This window comes from Panthera uncia (assembly GCF_023721935.1).
Source record: "Panthera uncia isolate 11264 chromosome B3 unlocalized genomic scaffold, Puncia_PCG_1.0 HiC_scaffold_1, whole genome shotgun sequence".
Taxonomy (NCBI): Eukaryota; Metazoa; Chordata; class Mammalia; order Carnivora; family Felidae; genus Panthera; species Panthera uncia.
The window spans coordinates 12,103,006-12,111,964 of NW_026057582.1; positions in this window are offsets into that span (position 1 = coordinate 12,103,006).

The following is an 8,959-nucleotide window of genomic DNA, read 5'->3' on the forward strand; positions in this document are numbered from 1 at the left end:
AGGAACCTAAGCCTGTGTTTCATTAGAAGCGATGATGCACTATTCACTAATTCAGGGTTTGCAGTGACCTTGGGGAATGTAACTACCACATATAATGAGAACTGACTGTGTTTAGTACCCATTTTTTAAAAGATGAGGTAAGGGAAAAATTATCTTATATTTTCCATGCTAAAATACTTGAGTGTTCTTAACAACTGTATTTATCTTATTCACATTAAATCTTACTAAATCTGATTAGTTCTGGGAGTTTGCTGATTTCTTTGCTAATTTCTGAGTTCCTTGATTTCATACAATGATGTCACATTTTAGTCTCATCATTTCCAACAAGTACTTCTTGTACTTTTTAATGTACTTTATATATTGTCAGTGCCTTTTAAACAACAGAAAAAAAGGGTGAAAAATGAGGTTCCTTGTAATATCGCTGAGTTAAAAAAGAATAACTTTGGAGCGCAGGTCACAAACTCAATATCTGTGGGGCCAGGCATGTCATTTTGCACAATCAGGTGTCCCAGAAGCACCCCCTTGTGGAAGCTTCATTACAAACATTGCAATTTTCAGTGTTTGCAACTAATTCAGAATTTTTTAATACATGTGTGAGCCAGATACAGTCGAAAGTCTGCCAGTTTATGGCATCTTGCCACATGTTGACTTTTAAAAAAAGGTTTTTTTTAAAAAATATTTTTTAACGTTTTTTTAAATTTATTTTTGAGACAGAGAGAGACAGAGCATGAACAGGGGAGGGTCAGAGAGAGAGGGAGACACAGAATCTGAAACAGGCTCCAGGCTCTGAGCTGTCAGCACAGAGCCCGATGTGGGGCTCGAACTCAAGGACCGCAAGATCATGACCTGAGCCAAAGTCGGCCGCTTAACCGACTGAGCCACCCAGGTGCCCCTAAAAAAAGTTTTTAACTGTTTTGAATGTTAATAACTCTGTTCCACAGCAGCTGCTGGTGTATTGTATTTACCATTTATTCAAGTGTTAGTGGGAAATCTAAATGTGCTTAAAATAAAAATGACAAATTATACGGATGATACTGATAAGCTACACAGTAGAAATAATAGCTTCTAGTAAGCTCCACCATTAGAAGCATGTCTGCTTCATTCACAACCCAATATTGAAAAGAAAAAAATTATTAATCACTTTAGAAAGAAAAAAATGGCTTTGGTAAAGATCTTAGATTACTTTGATTAAATAATCTAAGTTCTAATCTAATGTTCTTAGCAAAAGAAAAACACGTTAGATAGATAAACAAATGAATTAAGGAATTTCAAAAGGGATATAAAACAACACCACCTAGAGGAATTTTCATCCTTTTTAATTAAGTCTGCTGAATTTCTGGAACTTCTTTTTCTTGGGAACAAATGTTTTTAAACTGCTCTACTGACTCGTCTGCATATGGTTACCTGTTGTAGCTACAAGGCACTTACTGATTCTTCTAATAGTCAGAAACTTAAGGGCTTACAGGGGCCAGGCGCGGATAAAAGGACAAGTGAGCACTGACAGGTGTGTATGCTCTCTCTAGACGTAGTTTCTACTCTGTGTCACCTACCCGTTGTTGTCCCATGGTAATGTGAGCAATGTGGCCAGATTTCCCAATCCCTGAAGAGAAGTCAGAAGTCCAGATTTTTCATGTAAAATTTCCCAATTTTTAAACTATGCAGGCAAGTGTCATAGGTCAGCGAACTGGATCTAACCCTTAGATTAGTAGTTTGCAACCCCTGGTTAAAGGATCAAAAGGTTAAGCAGGCAGAAATCAGAAGCATGTTGATTATTAGAATTTTAACTGACACTGGTGGCCCCGTAGGGCATTGGACCATAATCTCTGTTCTTTATCTCCTTCTCCTCCCTTTAGAAATGTAAAGATATTTTGAATTTCAAATGTCTTCTGAAAACGCAGCTCTTTGCCAAGCATTGTCACGTATAGTTTATCAAAAGAGCCAACATGCTCTTGATGTTTGTTCTATTATTTAATGTTTTAAAACTCAAGAAGTCAATTCCATTAGGAAATATCAAAAAGCTGACTCCCAAATTCAAAAAGATCATGTTGAACTTCTGGGTCATAAGAGTTGGTGGAGGGTATAAAGGGATGACCACACTAATAAGAAACATCTCCACCTTCCGGCTCCTAGACGAAATGCAACAGAAAATAGTATTGGGAGCCAGTTAGTGCCTAACTGGTTACACGAAAAGTTCTGAGTCGGGCCGCCTGGGTGGCTCAGTCAGTTGGGCCTCTGACTTCAACTCAGGTCACGAACTGGTGATGTGCGGGTTTGAGCCCCGTGTCGGGCTCTGTGCTGACAGCTCAGAGCCTACAGCCTGCTTTGGATTCTGTGTCTCCCTCTCTCTGCCCCTCCCCTGCTCATGCTCCGTCTCTCTCTGTCTCTCAAAAATAAATAAGCATGAAAAAAAAAAAAGTTCTGAGGACAGCCACAAACATTTGAGTTGCTCTGGCAACCTATTATACAGGAGGCTTGTCAGTGTATCCTGAATGGGATCCAGTTCTGGAGTGATCATTGCTAGAGTTTCAGAGATAACATGCCCGGTTTCCGTGCAACTTTATTTATTTCTGTACGGAAAACATAGTGTACATGTAATGACTCTCTAGACGTAGTTTTTGGTAACTGGATATGATAGGAAGATATATCAGTCAGGGTTTAAGAAGACACTTAGGGAAGGTGGAAGGATGAGGAAAGTATAAAGAATAAGTCACTTTACAATTTTTTTTAATGTTTATTTATCTTTGAGAGAGAGAGGGAGAGAGAGAATCCCAAGCAGGCTCTGCACTGTCAGTGCAGAGCCCAATGTGGGGCTCGAACTCACAATTGGTGAGATCATGTCCTGAGCCGAAATCAAGAGTCGGGTGCTTAACCGACTGAGCCACCCAGGCACCCCAAGACACTTTACAATTTGACCAGAGCAGCCCTGATCATGTCATGCAAATTATCTTGTAAATCTTTTAAGCATGTCTTTCATTAGTTCCCAACTCTGTTAAAAAGACAGAAGATAAAGGATAAAGGATACCCAAGTACTATTGCATGCTTGTAATCCTAAAATTTTTTTCAGTGTAACCTGCATTCTTCAGGACAATTTGAGACGTTTTGGTTTGAAAATTATCTAGTTCAGGCCAGCTGGGTGGCTCTGACTTCAGCTCCGGTCATGATGTGGCAGTTTGTTGGGCTCTGTGCTGACAGCTTAGAGCCTGGAGCCTCCCTCTCTCTGCGCCTCCCCCACTCATGCTCTGTCTCTGTCTCTCTCTGAAAAATAAACATTAAAATAAAATAAAATAATCTAGTTCAAGTAGAATCCCAATAGTGAATACCTGGTAGGTAATGACACTGTCATACTGGGTCCATATTCTGTTTAAAAAGTAAATCTGTTGCTAAACCATATGGGAGGGTGATACAAACTTTTTTTTTAACCTTTATAATAAAGACTTGACATTCCCTCTATACATCATGTTAACAAGCAATTTTAAACCATGGTTTTTAAAAAAATAACAGGGAATGGGGCCTCTGGGTGGCTCAGTCAGCTAAGCATCTGACTTCGGCTCAGGTCATGATCTCGCCACTCGTGAGTTCGAGCCCTGTGTCGGGCTCTCTGCTGTCAGCACGGAGCCTGCTTCGTTCCTTTTCCCCTCTCTCTCTGCTCCTCCCCAGTTCATGCTTTCAGCCTCAAAAATAAATAGAAACATGAAAAAAATTTTTAAAAAAACAGGATATACTTAACACTCCTCGATATATTATCATATGCTCTTAATAAAAGGGACTCTTTAGAAGTATTGTATCCGTTATTTGAAGAGGAAAAATGATACATCTTTTTGATGAATAGCTTCCTGTGGTAGAAAGAACATTGAATTCAGGGTCCAGAGCCCCACCTTCAAGCTTTAAGCTTCAAACGCCATCTTCTCTCTTGCCAGCTATGAGAAGCTTGGGTGAGCCCTAATTCTCTCAACCTCATTTTTCTCCTCACTAAAATGAGAGGCTTGGATTTCATGATTTCTGGAGTTCAATCCCACTGCAACCACCTTTAATCGCATTTATTTTTATTCTGAAGAGTGCTTCCTAGATATTCTTTGGCTAATTGATGAAAACTGTAAAATAAGAAAATACCAATCATTTTTTAGCAGAAGACACATAGGATATGAAATTGTGAAAACCCCTTTAAATACAGAATTATCCTATGAACCATCATATCCCCAGAAAAGTTAAAGTACGATAGTCTTAGGAGGAATCCCGTGCTTTACATACAATTTAAATTCCTCTTCAGAAGCCACAAAATATTCAAAACTTTTTTTTTTAAGGTTTATTTCATTTTGGGAGGGGGGTGGGGGGCAGAGAGAGGGAGAGAGAGAATCCCAAACAGGCTCCGTCTGAGCTATCAGCCAGGAGTCTAAGACAGGGCTCAAACTCACCCACTGTGGGATCATGACCTACCTGAGCCAAAAACAAGAGTTGGCCTCTTAACTGACTAAGCCACCCAGACACTCCAGAAATTACAATATTTTCAGATAATCTTTCCAGATGCAAAATTTAAAATTAAATATGGGAAATACAGGCTTCCAGCTATAGAACAGTAAGTCAGGGGAATAAAAGGCACGGGTTGGGAATACAGTCAATGATCCTGTAATAGTGCTGTATGGTGGCAGAGGGTAGCCACACTTGTGAGCAGAGCAGAACATACGGACTGAATCACTATGTTGTACACCTGCAGCTAATAGAACGTTTTGTGTCGACTACAATTTATTTTGCTCAGGCAAGGGGTTTTTTTTTAATATGAGATCTTACAAAATACGCCAACCAAGAAGCAAGAACATGCAAAATAAGATCAGGATTAGGTACAGCTGTGAGTAACAGCAACTTCAAGTAACCATGATTTAAACAACAGGGAAATTTGTCTTTCACATAAAAGCCTGTAATTAGCAGTCTAGGGCCAGTAGGGTGGCTTGACTCTCTGATGTTCTTAGAGATCCAGGCTTTCCGTAATTCTTTTTCTCCCTAGCTTTAACGAGGTATACTTGACAAATAAAATTTTCTATATTCAAAGTACACAACTCAATGACTGATACATTGTGAAATGACAACCACGATCAAGTTAATTAATGCATCCACCATCTTACAGTTACTTTTTTTTGGAGGGGGGGATATTAAGAACACTTGATATCTACTTTCTTAGTGAATTTCAAGTATATAATACATTATTATTAACTATACTTACTTTGTTGTGCATTAGATCCTCAGAACTTACTCATTTTATAAGTGTAAGTTTGTACCTTTGGACCAATATCTCTCCATTTTCCCCACCTCCCAGCCCCTGGTAATCACCATTCTATTCTCTTCTATGAGTTTGACTTAAAAAAAAAAAAGTGGAATATACTATATTTGTCTTTGTCTGGCTTTGTTTGGTTGTTTGGTTTTGTATTTATTTGTTTGTTCATTTTTCCAAATTTTTATTTAAATTCTAGTTTAACATATAGTGCAATATTGGTTTCAGGAGTAGAATTTAGTGATTTAGCACTTACATATAACACCCAGTGCTCAACACAAGTGTTCTGTTTAATACCTGTCACCCATTTAGCCCATCCCCCCCACCTCCCCTCCAGCAACCCTCAGCTTGTTCTCTGTAGGTAAGAGTCTTCTATGGTTTACTTCCCTTTATCCTCCTTCCCCTATGTTCATCTGTTTTGTTTCCAAAATTCCACATATAAGTGAAATCATATGGTATCTGTCTTTCTCTGACTGACTTCTTCTGCTTAGCATTTTACCCTTGTTCCATCTACGTCCTTGCAAATGGCAAGATTTCATTATTTTTGAAGACTGAGTAATATTCCCTCATATATATACCACATAACTATATTTCAATTTTTTGAAGAATTCAACTTAAAATTTATTTAAAAAATTTTTAAGTTAAACTAAATATGAAAATGTTCAAATATGCAAACAGTTGCTGAATGTAAATTCCTATCATTCATAGGCTACTGAAAGGATGACAACTTCTGAACACATTTGTTCTCTCTATACATGTTAGGTTTCTCATTTAGGTTGGTCAGTGAGTTGGTGTTTGCATAGTGTGGCTGTAGAATTTAAATTGCCGAATGACATGTTGATATTTTCACAAATTGTATTTATAAAATGGGGTTTATAGAGACAGCAGTTAATGTTAGCATTCAAATTCCAATTAATCATTATTTTGTTTGATCTTAACAGTCTGCTCATGTCTAGCACGTAACATCCTTTTTCCTAAAAAAAGAGAATGACTTCATCTTTTTCATTAGAAATACTTCAAAAGATAGCCTTACAGTAAAAATCTTTTATATTGAACTGTCTGCTCTTTAGTTGGCATTAAATGTAGTGTATTGTGACTTTTTCCCAGGGTTCAACATCAGGTGATGGTATCACCTGCATGCTTTGTACCAACAGTTGTCTGAAACTTGAAAGGATCTTTAGTTACACTAAAACTTTGTATTTCATTTTCAGGTATTCTGTTCCTTTAAATGATTGGGATAGTGGAGCACACCAAGACTCTAATGGTTTCAACGTAACAACCACACTGCTGATAAGAATTTAAGTAAATTAGAGTCAAGTGAACAATGTGTATTAGTGATGTAAATACCAGGCCATTCTAATCTAGTTCCTTTCTTTTGAGATGCTTAAAATGCTTTATGACCATTTTCTGTATTATATATTACATATATATTATTATATATTATATGTTAATGTACTATTATTAGAGAGACTACATGTTTATATTTATATTATATTTATATTATATTTATTTATATCTATCTATATCTATATCTATATCTATATCTATATCTATATCTATCTATATTTATAGACAGAGGGAAAGAGAGAGACTTTGTAAGACGTTCAATTTAGCCAGGTAGAAATAATGATAAAACAGGGGCGCCCAGGTGGCTCAGTCGGTTAAGCATCTGACTTCGGCTCAGGTCATGATCTCGTGGTCTGTGAGTTTGAGCCCCACATTGGTCTCTGTGCTGACAGCTCAGAGCCTGGAGCCTGCTTTGGATTCTGTGTCTCCCCCTCTCTCTGCCCCTCCCATGCTCATGCTCTGTCTCTCTCTGTCTCTCAATAATAAATAAGTGTTAAAAAAATAATGATAAAACAATATTCAAATGAACTTTCTAATGACTATTATACATTTTAACAAGATGTTACCACCCAAATAGCTATACCTAATTTTATTTCCCATCATATCACCTGTAATGGGTTCAATGGTGGTCCTTAAAAAGATATATCCATGTCCTAATCCCTGGAACCTGCGAATGTTCCTTTACTTGGAAAAGAAGCCCACAGATGTAGTTCAGTTAAGGGTTCTGAGATGGGAAGATTATCCCAGGTTATCTGAATGAGACTTAAATGCCATCACAAGTGTCTTTGTAAGAAGAAGCAGAGGGAGATCTGATGCATACAGAAGAGGAGGAAGCAAAGTGACCATGGCGGCAGAGGTTGGAGTAATGTGGCCACGAGCCAAGGAACACCTGCAGCCACCAGAAGCTAGAAAAGGCAAACAACAGATTCTCTCCCCTGGTGCCTCTGGAAGGGAGCACCACTCTGCCGGCACCGTGATTTTGGACTTCTCGCCTCCAGAACTGTAAGAGACGGATTTCTGTTTTAAGCCCGTTTGTAGTGATTTGTTATGGCAGTTCCAAGAAACTAATACCTTACATTAGTTACACTACTTTCAGATGTGTTTCTAGGATGTGAACTGCTTTTCAATTTTCTAATCTTCCATAGTTGCTTATGTCTATATGTTTTAATGATAGAAATTTAAAAGAACATTGAAGAAAGGACTATTATATTCTGGGTTCAATGATTATTTGATCTGTGACAACAAATTGTAATATTTCAGATCTTATCAAATGAGGTTTCAAGTATGCATTGTTCCTTCAGATCCCTTTATTTAACTATGTAGAATGTGGTAGCTATTGAGAATTTTGTATCTACTAAGAAAAAAAAGATACCATATGTCATCCTATCATGGAAAGCTGATTTATTTGGTGAAAATAACTAAAATTGGTGAGTAAACATCTGTAAATATCTTAACGCAACCTGTGATAATACAGTCAGAAATTATAAGGCCAAAAGTGAAGAGAACCCAATTCCCCAGGAGAGAAGGATGGAATCAAAGTCCAGGACATTAAGAGGAAGCCTTATTGGAGAAGACAGACCAGAAGTAGAACACCCCTCACAGAACTATAGCCAGTTTTCAAGTCACCTGGTTTGGCAAAGGTATTTTTAGCCTTAAACTTGCTTTAACATGATTCTTAATTGGTAGTGACCCAAGGACCTGGCAAAGGCAAATGAAACTCTTCTTTGAAGTAAAGTACCTCCATTCTTGGCCTCGAGTTATATCTACAAATAATTTTCTTTTCTTTTTCTTTTCTTTCTTTCTTTTTTTTTTTGGGGGGGGGAGAATTTATTTATTTATTTATTTATTATTTATTTTATATGAAATTTATTGTCAAGTTGGTTTCCATACAACACCCAGTGCTCATCCCAACAGGTGCCCTCCACAATGCCCATCACCCACGTTCCCCTCCCTCCCACCCCCCATCAACCCTCAGTTTATTCTCACTTTTTAAGAGTCTCTTGTGGTTTGGCTCCCTCCCTCTCTAACTTTCTTTTTTTCTTCCCTTCCCCTCCCCCATGGTCTTCTGTTAAGTTGCTCAGGATCCACATAAGAGTGAAAATATATAGTATCTGTGTTTCTCTGTATGACTTATTTCACTTAGCATCACACTCTCCAGTTCCATCCGCATTGCTACAAAAGGGCATATTTCATTCTTTCTCATTGCCAAGTAGTATTCCATTGTGTATATAAACCACAATTTCTTTATCCATTCATCAGTTGATGGCCATTTAGGCTCTTTCCATAATTTGGCTATTGTTGAAAGTGCTGCTATAAACATTGGGGTACAAGTGCCCCTATGCATCAGCA